General features: G+C 36.5%; 1 long non-coding RNA gene across 1 annotated transcript; it reads right to left on the bottom strand.

The window, feature by feature from the left end:
* Nucleotides 1-7,382: 7,382 nt before the first annotated feature.
* On the bottom strand, nucleotides 7,383-21,469 carry LOC119692179. Its single transcript, XR_007267832.1, has 2 exons — nucleotides 20,798-21,469; nucleotides 7,383-8,355 (listed from the first exon to the last, which is right to left on the bottom strand). It is a non-coding gene; the product is annotated as an uncharacterized LOC119692179 (long non-coding RNA).
* Nucleotides 21,470-22,217: the final 748 nt, after the last annotated feature.

The following is a 22,217-nucleotide window of genomic DNA, read 5'->3' as shown; positions in this document are numbered from 1 at the left end:
GTAAATATCTAGGATAAGTACATTTGCATTCTACCAAGTTATACCATGATTAAATTGAATGAACGAGGAACGAAACTGTAATGCAACTAAAATAAAAATAGCTGCGTTTCAAAGCATGCAATAGAAATGACATGCCAACTTAGTTTGAATGGATTATAAAAGTATGAAATTGTTTATGTTTTAATATTTTATTCGCTGTTGTTATTCTGAGACTTTGCCTTTTAACGTACTTTTGTTTATGTTTTGACAGATGTGTTTATATGTCATTATGACGGTTTTCTAATCAGCTGATGTGCTGCCGCCATTACAAAATTACTCTCGGATAAGCTCGTTACACGGTCAATTTTGGCGGTATAACATTTTATTCTTGGGATAAGCTAGTTATCTTGGTTTCAGGTTTGGTAGAATGCAAAATCCTGCTTACTCGCGAGTAACTGGTACTTTACTCGAGAGTAAAATTTACTCGACGTTGGCCGAATCCGCCCTAAATAAGAAATAGGAAATGTGGTATTATTAACTACTAATTAAGCATAATATTTTTTAAAGGCGCGGCACAAAATTTACACTTTGTGATTATAACATGTAATGTACTTAACTATAAATTTGTTTTTTCTGCCCGCTTTTCTGTTTCAGGCAAGCTAATAACTATTTACTATATAAAATGTATAAAATAATTACTCTAATACCTAATAAAATTGAAAAAAATGACACAGGAAAATGAATCAACTTAGAACTCATACTGTTTTCAGTGAATCCTTTCAGCCGATTACAGGTGTTTACAACATGGACTGACGATGTCGATTTAAAACAAGATTGATGCAAAGGAAATTTGCTGCCAAATGCCAAAAGTTTTATAGCTCCCGTGGGAATACTTTGGCCGTGTGAATTTTTAACATCTCAGGTTAAAAAAAACTAGCGACCTTATTTTAAATGTTCTTATTCAAAATTTGATGAATGCTAATTTGAAATGGAATGACTTAGTTACTTCACTAATTAATAAATGTTTCATAATTTTGGCAGTTATCGTATACTTATAGGCCTCGTGCATTGAGTATGAATGGCCTTGTGAATCTTTACAATCAAAAGTCCTTCTACTAAGTACTTATATAATTATGAATTTAGAGAAGGGTGTGTATTTTTCAGTCCTGTTATGTACTACACAACATCATAAGCAAATGTGAAATATTTTAAGTATGCTTATTTCAGAATTAACGTGTGTTCAAAATTGGAACAAGCTGATCCTGGCCGACACCTCATTTGTCTAAAACTATTTTCGTGAGCACAGATTTATTCGATATTATGTTTCTAAACGCACCAGTTTAAAAATAATAACCTCCGCTCGTCGTGGCGTCTCGCAGGAGGGTCATTCGTCCGGAGTCCGGCCGGTACATGCGGACAAGTATCCTGTAACGACGGTACATACACACAAGTTGGGCAATTTAAACACCTGAGTACTTAAACTGCCCTGACTACTCCTCAGGTTTAGGGGAGCATTGACCTATATCCTAGCTGGACCCACAGGCAACGAAACGATCCAACCGCACCCAGCTTTATTCAGCATAATAAACTCTATTTTTTGTGAACTAGAATTCACTTCCAAACATAGATTTCAGCCACAATTTCTGAACGAAAACGTCATAATAAAATTTTGGCGCGTCCACCATTTTGATTCCTATTAGATTCGAATGGGTTCGATTTTCAAATGTCCGGGCGCGTTCAAATAATTTCTTTTGGAGATACGTTCGGAGTTTATGCTTTTTGAGAATTTATACTTGGTGCTGCTTGTAGTGCGAGGACCAGGATATTTTTAACTAATCCAAAAGTTTATTACTTGCTCTTACGCAATTAATAGATGTTTTTATTGGACCGGTAAAGGACGAGGGCGGTTGATTGTACCACGCTCCGTGCTGGACAGTAATATTTTTGGAATGTTGGTCTCAGAAACACATTGCTACATAAAAATGTTCAAAGGACGTAAAAAATACATATTTTATCGGCCTTTAGTATAAAGTCCGAAGATGGGAGATAATGTAAATGACAAAATGCTTTTATTTGTTCAAGGCTTCTTTTCATGACTTCATTGATATGTGTGGTTGATTTGTTCAGAGCAGCTGTCCTTTTAATTAAATTAAACTTATAAAGTCTTTCTGAGGATCCCTATTAGGGCATGCAATACCGCAATACCGGTATTCGTAATACCGGGATCCCGTACAAAATTCCCGCTTTTTTCAATACCGGTATTGAAAGTTAATACCGGTATTGAAGTAATACCGGAATCGGACTTTTTTAGGCTATAAATAAAGCGATTTAGATTTAGTTAGCCTTGTGTGTGTATATACTGTGAAAGCGCACTTGTTCCCAACCGTTTAATGCAGTTTTCGGCTGCTAGAAATCTACTGTTGACCATGCGTAAACCGGCACCGGATGTAAAAAAATAGTTTATTCTAAAATTTAAACTCTAAAACTGATTTCTCGTAAAAATCTACAACAAAATACAGAATATGATTGCATTTTCTTGTTTTATTTTGATGTATACGACCTTTAAACACAGTATATGCCATTTATTACAAGGAAGTCTAATACCGGTATTAATACCGGGATCCCGGTATTGAGTTGTAATACCGGAACTCAATACCGGTATTGAAAATTGTTCCGGTATTGCATGCCCTAATCCCTATACATATATCACCGGTATTAGGATTTAAAAATCAGTGATTTTTACTATTTTCAAAAAATAATCTGTAAGTAAATAAGTGTAATAAAATTTACCTATACACCTATTAGCTATTATTTTAACTACGGTAAGGCCCGTTACGCAAAAACATAATGGTGCACTTTAAGTCCCTAAGGTCCCGCGTTCAGTTCCCGGGTGGAACCACCATTTGGGATTACATCATCCTAACTAATATTATAAATGCGAAAGTAACTGTGTCTGTCTGTCTGTCTGTCTGTCTGTCTGTTACTCTTTCACGCCAAAACTACTGAACCGATTTGAATGAAATTTGGTATACATATGGTCTAGACCCTGAGAAAGAACATAGGCTACTTTTTATCCATTTATATACGGGAAAACTTTTTTAAGGCGAAGCAAAGCTCGCGGGCACAGCTAGTAACTTATAAATTATAGTTTCATTTATTTAATTTCATTTAATTATTGCTATACATTACATATCATATAATATTGTTGTCACAATGCTCTTGCTTAAAGGGCCAAAAGCCATAAAAGCCAAAGCCCAAGCCAAAAAAATATATTGCGATTATATAAATGTATATTGTATAATTATCCCTTATCTTATGTAAAATACTTTTGCAGTTCTTTGGAGAGGCTTACATCCAGTCATGGAATATGAAATTGATCCCGAATCCACGATGGTCCATATGTCCAGCAGTGGAGAAGTTATGTAATCATAGGTTAACTACCTAAACACGTCCAGTTCTCACCCCTGTCCTTATCAAACAGGTGAGAGTTGTAACATAACGGTGCTTAAACTTTAAATCCTCGTCACCCTTTTTAACTTATTTTCAAATGTAACACCGACCTTTTTTCAATCTATTTGACATCCTAATTCATCACTGGCCGGTAAGAAAAAAATACTGACCGCAAAGTTTATCAACCTCTTTGCTCCCTAAAAAAACAAACTTGAAACCGGGCTTTGAACTCGGCCTATCCTATAATGACCCCATTCACTAGTAAATGGGTCATTTTACCCCGCACCTCGGTCACTGAACTTTAACAGGACTGTAGGTTTTTTTCGATGATGGTCGAAAGGGTTCCATTTTTCATCGGGCATCCTAGAACTCAATTTGAATTATTTTTGTACCGTTATTTTCCTGATGCACATGATGACGGATTGGAGGATACATCTTAAGACCACGATCATCAAGTCATCATAACTAAATGCTTGATGTTTATAAAACACGAAGGAAGTCGTTATTGTGTTGAAAAGTTAATTAAGTATTTTTTTCAAATTCCATAACAACAAGTTTTTGCCTATCTATTTGTTATTAAATTTATTACATAGCGTAAATTTTCTCATTAATTTATTTACTAAATATAAATACTTACCAGTCGCCTTATTTGTGCCGGTAAAACAAAAATTTGCATAAACATTGACAGAAACCTTCTGAAAAAACTTACACCCATAAAATCTAATCCCGCCTGTAATCCTTAGACCGTGGGACCATGTGTGGCTGCAGTGGGTCCCTGGTGTTCCGCATTCCTGTCGGTTGCCGACCCACTGCGCCACTGCCCGCCAGCCCTGATGCCCTGATCCTGGCGAGAGATGGGACAACGGCTATCGATATCGATAGGTAAGTTCAAGGAAGATGAATAGTGTGGCGTAAGGATCGAACCATTTTGAGCATATTGCAGTGATTCCGAGAGTCTTCAAAGTGCAGTGAGGACTCACAAATGGACATTTAACTTGCATATGATACTGTTAATATATTTTTTGGGCACCCGAAGGCATTATTTCGAAATTGTTCGCAATAGTAGCTACATTGTTATGTTCATCATAACATGGTAACAGGAGAATCATCGGCATTTTCATTTTTTCACTAAGGATGGGTCCTAATACCTTTACATATGTACGTAGTTCGTAGGTTTTTATTATAATTAATTAAGCATATATCATTTCATTAACAATTACCGTTTTGATCGAAACAGAAAACTAAAATACAATACAACAATGATCATCCCACGATGCTAAAGAGATAAATCATCGAGCCACTATCATTATTTATCGATAAATCAATCACATAGATCCCATCACTACGGCGTCATTTAACGGGTCCCAGCCCTACATAACACTGTTTCCACAATCAGTGGCGTCTTATGCTTTTATACCTTCCTATTTTGCACCCTATCTAGGCCACACACGGTCTATTTTACCATAGCTGCCACAATTTTAACAAGCCTTAGAATAATAAGCCTTCTAATCAAGAATATAAGTTTTAGAATCCATCGGCTATTTTTCGTTCCGTAGGCTCAGAGTGTGATGTTTTTGTCGGGTAAATGGTTACCGTAAGTGCATCTTTGGTAATAGAGTATTAAATCATTGTATATTATCCGTGTAAGTGGCCAAGATCATTGCTGTGGCCAAGAATGTACATACACCTACTGTGCCACAAACTTATCTGTTCCGGTGACAGCTCACATAAATGTCTAATATTTCTTAGTTCTATAATATTTTAAGTTTGCTCGTATTGTTAATTCGCTCTTGCGGTGTTAATAAACCCATCTAATATTTTACAATATACAATTCATTAGTAAGTAATGATATATGGATCAATTTAGTTCGCTCTCACCGGAACAGATAAGTTTGTCGCACTGTACGTATAACTGAACTGTCGACCTACTTGACCCGTAGCCTAGCGTTGTTATAATTATAATACGGCCATCCGATCGAAACAAAGAAACTAGGCAGATCCTTTAATATGGGTACTTATATTATATCTTCTTCTTATTGCATCGGTGACAAACACTAGAGCTAGACTAGACCGTAGTGAAACGGTTACTACTACATTAGCAAACGTCGGCGTGTGAGGGAGACCGCATCAGTACATTTCTATAGTGAGCATCGTGACGCGGCCTACGGCGTGACGCTGGACGCGACCTGCGGCGTAAATAGGAGACCCGGGCCTTAACAATCCATAAGCAGCGACGCTCGCCTATCAAACATCTGTCAGATCCATACAAGTTATGTCTGATTTGACAAGAGAGTAAGAATTGTTAATTGTTAATGTTAGGTGGCGGTAACCCCACAGGATGTATGTAAGTACACAAAAAACAGGTTGATACGTCACTCAAGGAGTCTTCTTCTTTGCAACCATTCATCCCTCTTGCTAGAGCGATGTGACTTTTGATAAAGACTTATACCGAATTATATCAGCTGTATACAACACACCTTGTATTGATATTGATACATAGCCGTAAGTTAGTGGCTATATATAGCACCCTGAAAGTTATGCTGAAAGTATACTGACAGGGTGCGGGCAACCTAAGTGTCAGCTGCTAATGACACTTAGGTACCTATCTTCCTACCTACCTACATATAAAAAATGTGAATACTTACATTATGAATGCATACGTCTTTCATAACATCAGAAGAAATTGCTATTGACCTAATAAGTTGTATTCATAAACAATATTATGTTATCTGTTACAGGTACCTACTAAGAAGACAAAGAAACGTGTTTTTTAAAAACAAACCTAGGTATTCTAAAAACATTTGGTTGGCACGAGGCAAAGGTTCATGCTATGTGTGTGGGATGAAAGCGTAAATAAAAAAACAAACTAGGCCATTACGGAAACAAAACATATTCGCAAACTTTTTTATTGATGGCCAGTATTGTTTCCTATTCGCAGGTTGTTGTTTAACAAAAGAGTGTTTTGCAAAAAGGTCGGCGAACATTAAAGGTAAAATTGCATTCTTGGGAGTCATAAAAATATGTTGCGTAGGAAGACTTTTTACTTGTGACATATATTTAATTTTGTTTGTTTACGATAATACCTACACTCACGGGCAAAGACACAATTCCACTTACAAAATGTAGACACCATACGGCGTTAATCTTTTTAAAACATTTAAAAGGAAACTTTAACAAAATATTTACGTTTTTAGTTGGTAATATTCTGATGCGCCGTTAACTGTAGTTTTATATTTCAGAAAGCGTCATTAAGTTAGTTTTTTCCGTTTAGGAGTAATTTGATGATTTTCTGAATGGAACTTTTTCTTTGCCCGTGAGTGTATTTTCAATATTGCCTATAAAATATTAATTCTGGTTTTCCCGGCACCAATTATGTAAGTAGGTACGCTATGAACATCGTGAGATGTCCTTGTCCTTACATACACCACTCACGAGCAATGAAAAAGTTCCACCTGTCATTTCCGTTCCATATGCCACTGGAGCTTTTTCATTGAAAAAAAAAAAAAAAAACACGCACTCACGCCTTGTACTTAATGTACTCCCTTGCGGGGTAGGCAGAGGTGCATTGCTGCACCCACTTTTCGCCAGAGTGTTATGTTAGTCCCAATGTAATAGGGGGTGGGCCTATTGCCATTTTACGGGCACATCCAAGACCCGAGAACAAATATCTGTGTTTAAACAAATATCTGCCTCAGCCGGGAATCGAACCCGGGACCATCGGCTCAGTAGTCAGGGTCACTATTGTCACTATAACCACTACGCCATTCGGTCGTCGTAGCATATTATTACTATTTAAATATCACTGTACCTTGTCAAAGTACTTATTCATTCAGTTATTTCATTTGTATAAGTGAAGCTTGATTTGGACAAAGTACGATATACTCGGGTATTGTGTGTATGTACAAATAATTATATTTAGAAACCCTAGGAGTAGTAAGATAAAACAAAAAAGATGTAATAAAACCTCTTTATTTCCCTTTAAATATAGGTACCTAATTAGCTTATAATAACAATATATATGCTACCAATGATTAAAAAACTAGAAGGGATCCTTAAAGGACTAATGAAAATTTTAAATAATTTAATATGACCTAATTACAAACAAATAATAAATTCAGTCTTAACTATACACTGAATAAATGTTACGGATTTAATATTTTAACGCAGTCTTAATTAATTTAAAATTATCCATACTTTATTATATTTTAAAGATTGTAGGTACAATAATTATTAGTCAAAATATTTTTGATTAAATTAAAAATTTTCATTGTAAATGCAAATCTTCATTTGCTGGTTAGGATGTTATTGGGACAAAGTTTTTCTTCAGGAAAATGTTATGAAGTCGTTACAGAGCCTTATTTACAGAAGCAGAAATCAAAATGGTAACTCAAATCAATATATTTTTTGACACTTTTGAGTAGATAATTGTGATAAACATTAAAATACTTATAACTAAAAGTCTCTATACATGTGAAGAGTAGTCAATGGCCACTTATGAATATACAAAGGGAGAGAAGGGTACCATTAACTATCTTTTTGCCTCTTTGTAGCTTGTCTTTAATTCACTTAAATCTACATAATTTTGTAATTTTAACTTAAACACTAAAATGCAAAACCGACTATGTTTTCGTTAGTTTTTCAGTTCGTAGGTACCTAAATATTTTATTTAACTTTTAAGTACAAAATGATTACAAATATACAAGAATAATATAAGATATTGTTTTAGACATAAAATAATATAAAGGAAATGCATGAAATAGCAGAAATTAAAAATATTATTTTTACAAGAAAATAATCTGTCATATTACAGCGTAAGAGCTTAATCTTTGAGTATTGGGATAAGTCATTGAAGTATAACATTTTGCTCAGTTTAGTATTCAGAGATGCGGAGTCCATGATGCTCGTTCTATTGACAGCTGGAATTACCTGTGGACAAATGAAAATCAGATTTAATTAAAGTGTTAAGTATATTAATATCATAGATAATAATATTATGTATATTGTAGATACAGTATCGGTAGGCAAACAATTAAGTTGTCGGTGTTTATTTTCCGCTAAAGATGAATTATTAGGAAGCTCATGTATAAACGTACCTACATAGGTATAGCAAGATTTAAAAAAAAAAAACTAAATAAAATATGTAGGTACAAGTATGTATCTGTGTAGATATATCAGCTGTCCGAGTATTGTAATATAGACTTAAACTTGGGATTGGATGGCCCTGTCCCCACATAATATAATTAATGAATAAAATAATATTTCCTTTATCAATTGCCATCGCAGATAGGTAGGTAATATGCATACCTAGTAAAAAATATGAATACAGGGTGTTGCAAAAAGGGTATACTAAGCCGAAACCTACATGTGCAGCATGGTATATCTAAGCCCGAAACTGAAATCAGAATTTTAAAATTCGCGAAAAAAAAATATCATTTTCCATAGAAACTTTGTTGGTCACGTGACTTTTTACTATGGAAAATAATTTTTTTTTTTCGCGAATTTCCAAATTCTGATTTGAGTTTCGGGCTTAGATATACCATGCTGCACATGTAGTTTTCGGCTTAGTATACCAATTTTGCAACACCCTGTATATCATGTGTGAGATAATACGTAGTCTAAAGTAGACGTTTTCAATATCTGGTTTTTGTTGCAGATGTCGTCAGGTGCTAGTCAGGTCGGTATGCATGTGTTTTTTTACGACTTATTCTACCCCCGACATGTCGGTGCTCTAGTTAAGAACCACTCAAATGCGCGAAAATTTTATATCGAGCATAAATTTGCTGCCGATAGTTAAATTATTAGTCTAAGGTTAAACGTAGATCTAAAGATTAAATTACGATTAAACGCGACAACGCGAACGAAATGACGCTCACTATTATTATATTATATATATAAGGCGTTTTGCAAATATATTTTTTGTAAATTATTGGTCGTTTACTACTCCTTCTTTGTATTCAATATTGATATTAGTGTTATTGTCGTAATAAATGTAGCGTAGGGAATGTCTAAGATGTCGGCATGCTTTGGAGAAACAGACAAACCGTAGGAATCTATAAAAAAGTGTAATCATAAAAGCGAGCGACCACCACAAACGTCTAAAACACCCATTGCGTTATATTATTGTCTTATTTCAAGGACATTTCCAAATTTAGTTTTTTGCGAAGATGCTTTTTAACAACGAGGCATTGTGATGAACGTTTTGCAAAAAAGTTACCCATTTGTATTCAAGAAACATTTTTGTGTTTGCACAAATAAATTATTATTGTTTTGGGATACAACAACAATTACTTTAAGTTTTGAAAAAAAACTATATAGGTAATAATGGTTGGATAGCTGTTTCTAATATTCTTACACATTTCATGACCAATTTTGAATGGAATGGTTAAGCTATGAGTCCTGTGGTCACTTAAAAGTAACTTTTTTTCATTATTTATTATACACGCGTTAATTTTACATCCTGTGCATGCACTTGGTGATTTTTATTTGTGGGAAACGGAAACACGTAACTTGCAATTACAATGAAAGTGCAATCTCCTTTGGTCTACTATTTTTCAATTAACCATTCAGCGAACCTTTAAGTTTTTATTACCTTTCAATTAACATAAATTGAATCTAGTAACTGATGTTAAATAGAAAACTATTATCGACCTCGCTGAAACAGGCTGCCGATCGCATAACGCCAGGTTTTATCTGAGCCATACATTCGAACTAGTTACAAGTATCAATGGTGGCCGCTAAATGGATTTCCATGACACAATGAGACACAAAGGATCTGGTTTGAACATAAGGCGTCCAATTACAATCTTCCGATAAAGATACTAATTATAATAGAGAAGTGGGCTGCGTCTACGGATGTCCCCGGGCAAAAAACTTGGCAATACTACCCGGTGTTTGTTCTGTGCCAGCCGCACACTGGTCATCCTTGGATAGACCATGCACCTTGCACCTGTCAGTCTTCAATAAACCTGGCGTCACGCATTGCCTTAACCACTTCAGCTCAAATAAATTCAGCTTTGAGTAACTTTAGTGTATCCTAGTCAATGATAGATGTCGCTACCTGCTTCACGTTGGCTGGTTCATTACGATTTTTTTCTTTAATTACTAAATTCTTGGACACAATTATTTTATTAATTATTCAGAAATAGGCTGAAACGTGGTTAATGGATGCCGTCCGGACTTATATCGCGTGGACGTCATCGGCATCTCGGAATCGCATGGAGCGTCAACTAGAACACTTTGTACTAGGAGCGCAGAAGTGCTATGGAGCTTGACTGAAATATCTTGTTGTGTTAGTCACGTCACGGATGCTGAGTTTAGCAACGCAAACGCACTGGCTTGCCTTCTCTTGCTGCTTAGTTTGCAAGTGTTACTGGTGTTGTTATTTTAATTTCGCGTTAGAAAATCTAAAATTCTGCTGACTCAAATGACAACTAATAACCATTGTCAATAAATCAAGTTCCTTGTTCAAAGTCTGTTGAGAGCTTTACAAGCAGTGAGGAGAGAGGATACACGGAAGTAGTAAATTATTCCTTCCTTCGTTGGTAATAAGAAAAGCAAAGTATCTTCAGCTTATTACGGGGAGACGAACTACCAGGCGCGAAGCGAGACTCAGAGGTTTGTTCGTGACGTCAGCCGGAGTGTAGTGTATAGTGTGGCACGCCGCGCCGGCTGTGTGCAGGGTGTCTATGTGTGTGAAGGCGTGTAGGCGCGTCATGAAATAGCTTACGATATTTTGACGTTGTGTTGAAGCTTTTCCTCAAATCAGTCGTAACATTTGTAATGTTTGCACGAGTTCACATGTTACTCATATAATTTCCACAGCAGATTATTGTAGAAAATGTGATTTTGTTAAATTTTCTTTTATCGTTAAGGTACCTATAGAGATTAAAAAATTTTAGTCATTTAATTTTTTGGGATACATTTCTTATCGAAATATTGTCGCACACGCGCGCGGGTCGGAAACGACTTTTTCTAATTTGTAAGGTTGACGCTCCCGAGTGTGTTCACATCATGCGCCTCACACGGTCCCGGCCGGGCTTGTAAGCACTATGCGGAAACAGAACACAGGTTTGCTATTAACACGAGTATGAGATAGTGCCACTTACGTAGCACTTAACACATACAGCACTGCGTATCTATGCGTGTGTAGTGTACACCGAGGCATTTCACCTTGTTGTGTGCATAGATTACTTGAATACAGATGATTATTTTGGGGTATATTGTCGCGTGTGTACATTCCACACGCGCGAATGGAGATGCGAGTGTGTTTTTCGGTTTTGTTCGTGAGCAGTGTCTGCGCTAGGGCATGCAATACCGGAACAATTTTCAATACCGGTATTGAGTTCCGGTATTACAACTCAATACCGGGATCCCGGTATTAATACCGGTATTAGACTTCCTTGTAATAAATGGCATATACTGTGTTTAAAGGTTGTATAGGTCAAAATAAAACAAGAAAATGCAATCATATTCTGTATTTTGTTGTAATTTTTACGAGAATTAAGTTTTAGAGTTTAAATTTTGGAATAAAACATTTTTTTACATCCGGTGTCGGTTTACGTATGGTCAACAGTAGATTTCTATCAGCCGAAAACTGCATTAAACGATTGGGAACAATTGCGCTTTCACAGTATATAGGAAAACAAGGCTAACTAAATCTTAATCGCTTTATTTATAGCCTAAAAAAGTCCGATTCCGGTATTACTTCAATACCGGTATTAACTTTCAATACCGGTATTGAAAAAAGCGGGAATTTTGTCCGGGATCCCGGTATTACGGATACCGGTATTACGGTATTGCATGCCCTAGTCTGCGCTTTATGAACTAGGGGAGCAAAACGATGGAAGAGGTGCATCTAAATTCTTGTCGCTCTCAGTGGCTAACTCAGAGGTCATTTGTGAAACTGATTCACTGAATGCTGTATGTATCGTTCTATAATCATGATTAAGTTAAATGAGTGTTAACACGCATATACACAATAACTAAACCAAAATGTCTTGCCCATGTTTAAGAAAAACTAGTTTTTATTTGAATTATACCTACCTACTAAAACTAATTATTTAAAATTTCAATGCAGACCCCTTGTGTCATATTGGCAATGTTATTATGAATTTTATTGTGAACGTGATTGCCCTATTGAAATAAGCACTCTTTCATTTCATGCAGTCCTAGTATAAATTCTTAGAGTTTCGATCAGTTATTGGCACCCCCTACGCCAGTTATTGGCCACTCGGCAAACCGCGACAGTAGTGCTTCCTTTGCCTCATGTGCTCCTAATATATTTCAAAATGGTGGAATCGAGTTATTCTTAACAATGCAGAAAAGAGTTTCATTCACTCCTGAACTTCATGTTGCCTTGGTATAGTTTCATATAGTTTGGATCAGTTATTGGCCTCCAGTTAACGTGCCTCCAGCTATAATCCTCCAAAATTTAAACTCAATAGAAACTAATTCTGATGATGCCAAAAAATAGTCGTGAAATAGTCATAAATAGTCGTGCTTTCCAAAAAAATAGTCGTATCCTACTTTCGGAGTTAGAGCTATACTTTATGGAGGATTATAGCTGGAGGTCTCCAGCTATAATCCTCCAGCCTCTGCAGAACAAACGGTAAGGCCTATCGACTTGGTTAAGGTCTCAAAAAATAGTCGTGAAATAGTCGTAATGACATGCCAAATTTCAGAAATAGTCGTCAAAAGATAGCAAAGATATAAAGGTACTTTGCTGCAGCCCTGGTGGAGGATTATAGCTGGAGGTTTTGAAAATATCGAATATCTTTGGAACTACTATGACTATCGGTTTGAATTATGTCTCAAAAAATAGTCGTGAAATAGTCGCTTCTATTTATTATAATTTTAAGCTTGATAAAAGCTGTTAAATAATTATATCAAATTCTTCATACAAATCAAAGTGGACGAGAATGCCAAAGCAAGCCAGTACACAAAAATAATGGCACCGTAGCATTGAAGTACTCATGTCGAATTTATCTATAAATCATTTATTTCGTCATACTTTGCATCAATAGTATCTAAACTAATCTTGGGTATGACATTTTATTGCTTTTGCTCTTAGCCTTTACCTTACTGTGTACAGAGAAAACGTATGCCTATACACGCACACATTTATCTCTGTTATCTTGACAAACGATAGCGATGACGACTACGGCGAAGTAGTACCTAGGTCAGTTATTGTCATCCCTTACTATTCCGTGATCAGACAAATATTGCTATCCTTGTCTCCTTTCTAACCGGCATGCATCGCACGCATAGAACGCGTGAACGAACGTGTCATCGGTTGCATCTTGACAAGCGATAGCAAAGCGGTATTTATTACGTCCCTTACTATCCCGGGATCACACAAATAGTGCTGTCTTGTTTTTTTTATTAGCGTTGATGTGGCCGTCACCTCCGCCGGTGAAATTGGGATTAGTTTTATTGAAGACGCAGTACAGGGTAGCACTCAAGCGATAAGAATAAAATACGGTGTTTGAAATATAACTCATTTAATTACAATCACCGGCCGAATGTTCTTTTATTTATACTTAAGTTATTCATTAAACAATCTTTAGGTAGATTAGGTTTCATACAATGATCTCAGTATTATTTGACTATTACCTATAAACATATTTAGTTTAATTTAAAATAATCACAGTTATTTTATTGCTAAGTAATAATATAATATTGACGTAGTTCAATAAAAAAAACATGGTATGAACTTAAATATGTAATTATTTCACTATTAAAAAATAATTATTTTCTAGCCCTATATCATAATAAGCTTAAGTTGAAGTAATCACAGATTGTTCATTAGTAGGTTTAGGTAAGTATAATCACGGTTATTGTCATAATGAAATATAACTCATTTAATTACAATCACAGGCCGAAAGTACTTTTATTTATTCTTAAGTTATTCATTAAACAATCTTTAGTCACGTGACCAACTAAGTTTCTATGAAAAATGATATATTTTTTTCGCGAATATTTAAATTCTGTTTTCAGTTTCGGGCTTAGATATACCATGCTGCATATGTAGCTTTCAGCTTAGTATACCCTTTTTGCCACACCTTGTATAATGGTTTTAATAAATATACCTAAATAACTTCGTAGGTGATTATAGGGTATCTATAATGCCCAGATAACTGAATCCTGTAGGTGTAGAACTTGCAAAAATTATCAACAGCCACTGTAGCTTGCGACGTTATTGAAGAACACACGTAAGCTGCGCTGAAAAAAAAATAAGGCAAATTAACGTCTTATTAATAAAAATATTTGTTTTTTTTTTAATATTATATACATATATATATGATATACGAGTAGGTAGATACGAGTAGTAATAACGTTATTTCACCTAGACTATTTGTTTGGTAATTTATTGTCATTTGGAGACCACAGCAAACAGTGGAGTAAAATTTCTTATCAGTAACTTATTGCAACAATTACTTGAAACTGCGAACTTTTGTGCGAAAAGGGTAGAGTAGAAATACTGTTCATTAGTGTATTCACCTTTTTCAATATATATGTCCCATAACCGACCTCTATTGTTTTTGAGCGAAAGAGATAGCTGAGAAAACAATTTGGCTTTTGTCCAAAACCGGTTTGGTCGGACGGTGCGTTTGAAACTTGTATGAAATTTCACAGGGTGTGAATTACTTACATAGGTATTTAGTTCAGAAACACGTTTTTGTCTCTTGTAGCTGATAGGTACAAATGAGTTTTGACAAGTAAATTGGCTGTTATAACTTTATCAACTTCAGCACCACAACACTGTATAGGCCTAGCATAAGCACAATACCATATGAAAATAGTGATAAATTCTTACCCAGGATTTGGTATCTGGTAATCATGTATTCGGAGCCATTGCAGTTTTTAAGCGCATTACATCAATGGAGTCATGATAATTTATCGGCGCATTACATCGATAGGCTGTGTTTTCACCTGAAATAATAATGGGTAGGCTTATAGGTAGGTTACACATATATTTTTTTAATACATATATTTATTTGCCTAGTTTCATTCAGAAATACAAACAATAACGCCTTTTTTTGCTATTGAGGGGTAAATATCCACATTTAACCAGGACTACCATATGTAGGTAATCGATGATACCCACATATTTTCGTATCTACTAAGATATGTACATGAATGCCTTGATTGCATGTATGCACAATTTACTCGCTCATAGTGTAAAATTGCTAATTTATTAACAATCCCCATACATATTAAGCATAGATATTAAAAAAATAATTTGGCTACGTTACTTCAATAAAAAATCATGTTAATAAATAAGCTGAGCATAACAAAATGGGATGGCTTGCTTTGATATTGAGTTTTAAAAAGGATACTTACTTGCAATATTCAAACATAGCACTCACTAAACACTCTTATCTGCATCCACTAATATCTTTTAGAATATAACATCTTGAATATTCATTTGCGTATAGAGCACTCACAATATTTTAACAACCAAAAATAACACCGATCGTGACCATAGTTTGCACTAAACTGTAAACAAATTATCAAACAAAACATGCAAAATACTAACCCCAACTTCACCGGTGGCGGCGCGCGGCGGCGGTCACATAAGGGACGTAATAAATACCGGTTTGCTATAGCTTGTCAAGATGTTATGCGGTCGCTCACGCGTTCTATGCGTGCGATGCATGCCGGTTAGAAAGGAGACAAGGATAGCAATATTTGTCTGATCACGGGATAGTAAGGGATGACAATAACTGACCTAGGTACTACATCGCCGTAGTCGTCATCGCTATCGTTTGTCAAGATAACAGAGATAAATGTGTGCGTGTATAGGCATACGTTTTCTCTGTACACAGTAAGGTAAAGGCTAAGAGCAAAAGCAATAAAATGTCATACCCAAGATTAGTTTAGATACTATTGATGCAAAGTATGACGAAATAAATGATTTATAGATAAATTCGACATGAGTACTTCAATGCTACGGTGCCATTATTTTTGTGTACTGGCTTGCTTTGGCATTCTCGTCCACTTTGATTTGTATGAAGAATTTGATATAATTATTTAACAGCTTTTATCAAGCTTAAAATTATAATAAATAGAAGCGACTATTTCACGACTATTTTTTGAGACATAATTCAAACCGATAGTCATAGTAGTTCCAAAGATATTCGATATTTTCAAAACCTCCAGCTATAATCCTCCACCAGGGCTGCAGCAAAGTACCTTTATATCTTTGCTATCTTTTGACGACTATTTCTGAAATTTGGCATGTCATTACGACTATTTCACGACTATTTTTTGAGACCTTAACCAAGTCGATAGGCCTTACCGTTTGTTCTGCAGAGGCTGGAGGATTATAGCTGGAGACCTCCAGCTATAATCCTCCATAAAGTATAGCTCTAACTCCGAAAGTATGATACGACTATTTTTTTGGAAAGCACGACTATTTATGACTATTTCACGACTATTTTTTGGCATCATCAAAAATAGTTTCTATTGAGTTTCAATTTTGGAGGATTATAGCTCGAGGGACGTTCCAGTTAGCGTTGCGTTCGTAATTCATTCTTTTGGAATTAAAATTAAAAAAAACGCTCATATTCAGTTCAAAAACTAAACTCCTCAATCGAAATTCGAAATCTCGATCACTCGTCATTAACTCATTAGTCACATTAACATTATGCCACGATGAAAATGACAAATAACTATGAACGTTATTTTGTTTCGCGAATTTTCATAAGTCTCAAAGAAACGCCTAGTATAATTAGTAGCCAGTAGAAAATATGCCAGTCCAATCACACGGTTTTCTGCCTTGTACTAGCGCAAGTACAATGCGCAAAGTGGGAGTGTGGTTATGTAAGCGCCTGTCACCTGATGCAACCACTCGAGATATTGGCGCAGAAGCCTTGCCATTAGAAAATATCCGTGTAATATGTCCACTAGGCGTAGTTTGACATACATTCGCTTGTTTTGTAGTCGTGAAGGTTACTTTATAAGTGTTGACGATTTAGAATAGGGACTTGATCTTCATGTATTTGATTTACACACTTATTAGATTTGGTGGAAACATTCATTATTGATGTTCAAAGATAAGAAATAAAAACCTATGAATATTTAGACAGGCTCTAAAATAAGTGTTAAGAATTTTATTCGTACATGCTGGCAGATAGGACCGGCACACCACCTGTGCATAATTGCCTCACTAACAAAGACTCTGTGTATAAAATTTTAAACATTTTATTTTTAAACTAGAAATTAATGTGTAAACCTTTGATATATCGGAATTTTATGCGGTAAAACCATTTTATATTACCTATATCATGTTCAGTATTTTATGCGTATGGTATCGAAGTTAAGTTGGGGTCTGGTGAATTCAGATGAAATTTTTGGTTGTATAATGTGCTGTCGACGTCAGTCGGCGAGAATAGAATATGGTTTCATATGCGATTAACCTTTTTATAAAGCGTTTGATATTTAAAAATATGGCAACATTATGTAGCCGAATCAGAAAAACGTTAACCCATTCATTTATGGGGAATTATCATTCATCATTTTCATCCAAAAAGTTAGTTCACCCTCTGATCGAGTTAGATCCAAATAATTGTAACTCTATTTTTACTTACACGGCTGATTTCCAAAATCAAACCGATAGGAACAATAAAATAGGCACCAGGTTGGATCGGTTCTAGTGTTCACTAGGATAAATATTTGTGTCCAAATAAAATGAAACCAGTTCCTTAAGTTTATTGACTCCTTCGACTTTTTCCTTCATGGTATTCGTATGGTATTGGAATTTTCTATACTGAGATATTTATAGATTTAATTACTTATTTGTTTTGGTTGTAACTTGGGCGAGTTAATTTTATTTACTTCTTTGGGATGTTTTTATATACTTCTACAAGCAAAAAGATATGAGATGATACTTCCTTCCACCACATGGGACAATTGGACTGATTACCTACTGCGATAAGTTTCATTGAGCAAATGCTATTAGCATTCAAAATAATTCATGATTACATCCTGCTCTCGTATAAAATATTCAATACAAGGCACAGACACAGAGCAGAATGGTTCGATATTCAAATTAGCGATCGACAAATAAGTTATATATCTGGCGTGCGCGGGAGCAATAATACAATGTCTGGCAAATTATTAATGTACGCAATTTGGCACGTCGGTAAATAATGATTTTGTTCTTTGCATAAATAAAATGGCACCTGCTAGTATGCCCATTTAATTATTTAAGCATAAAACCTTTAATTAGAGGTACCAGCTGTCGTCCGACCTTGTATTGCACCTTTGTAATGCGACATCAAGTATTTTGCATCGCAAAAAATGCACATTTTAAACTTCAATTCGTGCTCGCTACATGCCAGTTACTGCCAAGTAATAAGTAATGTGTACCGCGCACTCTGACAATTGTTATATTATTACGCCGTCAAATATAGATCCGATTGACATTTTATTTTGAAGTCAAATACATTCTGGTTTACGAGAGAATAAATTTTGTGGTCAAATTAGGGGTCATTACATTAGTAATGAGATCTAAGACATATCATAATACAGCCAGAAGGCACAAGGTACGTTTTTATTTGATGAGAACCGACAAATGTAGAAATCAACATGCGAGGCAGAAGCGTATGAGCAAAAAGTTATGGCCAAGCTAGGGATAGTGACCTATGATGACGCAATGCCAAAAACATCAGGCCGCACTGCAGCCGTCAGTGTTCTGAGCTTCGCGACTCGCGAGGTCAAGGAGGTTCATTCGGGAAATATTAAAAATAAAAAATGTTTGGAACTTTTTTTGGACTTTGCGCGATTTTCCAAAAATCTCTGAAGTTGGTACTGAAATAAAGTTTTTTCAATATTTAATAAGTACCTAAGTAGGTAGATTGTTATTTGAAAATTTTGAAATAACGTTTAGGTAATTCATGTTTAAAAGGTTTATTAGCATAGAGCACTGTCTTGATAAAATCAACGTTATTGATTGACGTAAAACACGTCATTATTATACCTAATTCTTATTGAGTTCCTGTGATTATACTTTGTAAGGTAAGTATAGCATGAACACTTTGACATCTGTCAAATCCAGGTTTTCCTGGGAAAATTTATTTTATTCCCTATTTCATGACAAGTCACTGGATGATTACCACGAAACATAAGCAGCCAAGTGAAATTAAAAATAAAACAGGAACGATGCGTTCCCAATTTAGACTGTCGACTTTTAATCGTATGGTTGGGTTCTAAATTCAAAATGGTCCGATCGGCGTCATAATTTTCATGGCCCATGCATTTCAAAATTACATGAAGTTCACTTTAAGAGATGAGTAGGTATAATGCATTCATAAGCAGCAGTTTATATTCTTTTAAACCGTGGTTAAATAAAATGGTTTTGTTTGATGTCGCGGGCGCGTGTCTCGTGGTATCGCGTTCGCATCTATTTTGAACTCGGGCGGGCATGCGGCCGGTTGTTGAACTGGAATAATTCGGCAAACACAGCCATATTACCACAACACGCTTGTTAATCTGCCCCACACTCCCGCGCGTGGCTCGTGGGCCGATTATAGCCATATAGGTGCCCACCTTACTGCCTACTCAATGAACCGCCATTAGGACTTTGTTACAAAACTTACAATTAATTTCGGACGCAACGAATTAATTTGTAAGTGACACCGAACGTATACGTATTTGTGTTTTAATAATGTTGTTTATTTTGTTTAGGTGGTTAATTATAGAATCGTTAAGCAATTAATTAGACTGACGACGGCGGCGGCGATACGGGGGCGATTGCGTGTGTGTGCGTGTGAGTGTTTGTGTGTGTGTGTGTATGCGAGCGTGAGACAGCGCTACAGAGTGATAGCGGCGCTAGTGTGCGTGCCGCGTCTGTGTGCCGCGCGCCTGTGTGTGTACGTGGAAGCGCGCGATGAAATAAATATGTCCGGTCAACGAACTCGCGCTCCATAAAAATCCGCGATACTGGCCGAAAATCTGGCAGAAAGCTGAAAATCTTTGGCGAATTCGTCTACAATTAAAAAAATGTGCTCGTCTCGCCGCGTTGATTGACCCCGCCGCGTGATCTGAAATCTAAATTAATTTGGTCCTTTTTTCGGCATCCGAATATGGTGACCAGGAATAGGTGGGATTACTGTGCAATGAACTTTAATATGCAGCGGGCGGCTCGCGCGTCCGCCGGCCAGCTGCCGGCCTCTTTGTTTCGAATCACTAATTTTGGCTAGAACTATTTGGATAAAAAATGACACAAACAGGCGGGTAGAAATGAAAAGAGAAGCTTGAGGATCCAACAAGAATGGAGATGAAAACACCTAAATAGTGACAGAAATATGCGTTTCAAACAGTATGTATACTTATAAAGGAAATGAAAAAAAAAGGCTATACTCACAGTGAAATCCAAATTTGAATGTTCTGTGACGCGGCCGAGTTGCTATCCGTTTCCCGATGGATCCAGCATTGTGCAAGTCTCGAGGCAGCTCGCTTCCGGGTCGCCGCGCGTCAGCTGATCTCCATCCACCTCGCAACTGTCGCCTCCTTGGTCTTCGACTGTTTTTTTCTGCATATTTTCGGCCAGTATTATGCAAGAATGGATCCTTATTCGAATATTTACAAATGCATCGTAAGTGTTGAGCTGTCACACCAGCGTTCTAAGTTCGAATCTTCTTTTTGTGCACGAGGAGGTCTCCTCGGGGCGCGTGCCTGTCAGACCGACCAGTCTTCGTCCGCAACACATTTTCGACAGACAGGAAAGAGAGGGTTAGTAAACTTCAGTGGGATCTAGGCCGAGCATCTTCGACGTTTAGTACTGGCCGGTGGGATCGAGAACTTTGACTTCCATTTTCTTAATAAAATTCAATCAATACAGACCAGTGGGGTCCAAGCTCTTGGTTGCCATGTTTTTTCGAGCTAGTACTGTCCGGTCGGGTCAAGGATCGCCATTTTGTTTAGTAGAGTCCAGTGGGGTCCAGGGAGAGAATATCCATGTCACTGATCACTGAGGGGGCACGCGGAGGTCGCGATGTTTTTTTTTTTAATACACAACGGTGCGTCCGCGCGGGAGTCAGGTCGGCCAATGGCGCGCGCTGCGCCGGCGCAGGTTTATAAGTTAGAAATGCGGTTACCCAGCGCCGCCTGGCGGCGAGTGGCGGCGACTCGCGATTGAGTTTTCCGAGGATCATCCCGAGATTATGATTGCGGTAAAATACGATGGGAGCGCCGGTCGGGGGCTCGAGATAATGCGCTCCACTCGGTAGTCAATTGTTTTCTGTATCTTCTGAGTCTGTAGTTTTATGCTCGCTTAGTAGTCGCTTATCGCAGTGCGAACACCACGCAATGTTATTGCAATATTTACGATCATGTGTAATAACTTCGTAGTCGATCCTTAAAGTGCTACGAGATTTCGTAGCAAATGCTACAATATGTACATTATGGTCCAAATTATAGTCCTAAAACCCTAGTTGGTATGTGATATTTTATATACTTAGATACATCCATAATTTACTATGAATAAATTCTAAAATAACTTGTCGAGTTTCACTCAGCTATGTATCAATTGAAATGCCAATATGTTTATTAAGTCCCGGGCCAATTAGTAGCTGAAGTAAGTAAATACTACATAAGTACATACCTAGGGACTTACATAAGAGACCCACCTAGATAGATCTGTTATTTGCGACTCGTTTCATCGCAGTTAAGTAGTTTTGCTAAGGGCCTGTACACACTATATACTTACTCATAATATTTCCTTACATTTTATTTTAAAACCTAGTAGGTATTTAAATAAACAGACACAATAAGATATGATATAC

This window comes from Plutella xylostella, chromosome 26, assembly GCF_932276165.1.
Source record: "Plutella xylostella chromosome 26, ilPluXylo3.1, whole genome shotgun sequence".
NCBI lineage: Eukaryota > Metazoa > Arthropoda > Insecta > Lepidoptera > Plutellidae > Plutella > Plutella xylostella.
Note: the sequence above shows the minus strand (reverse complement) of the source record. Positions and strands in the feature narration are given on the sequence as shown.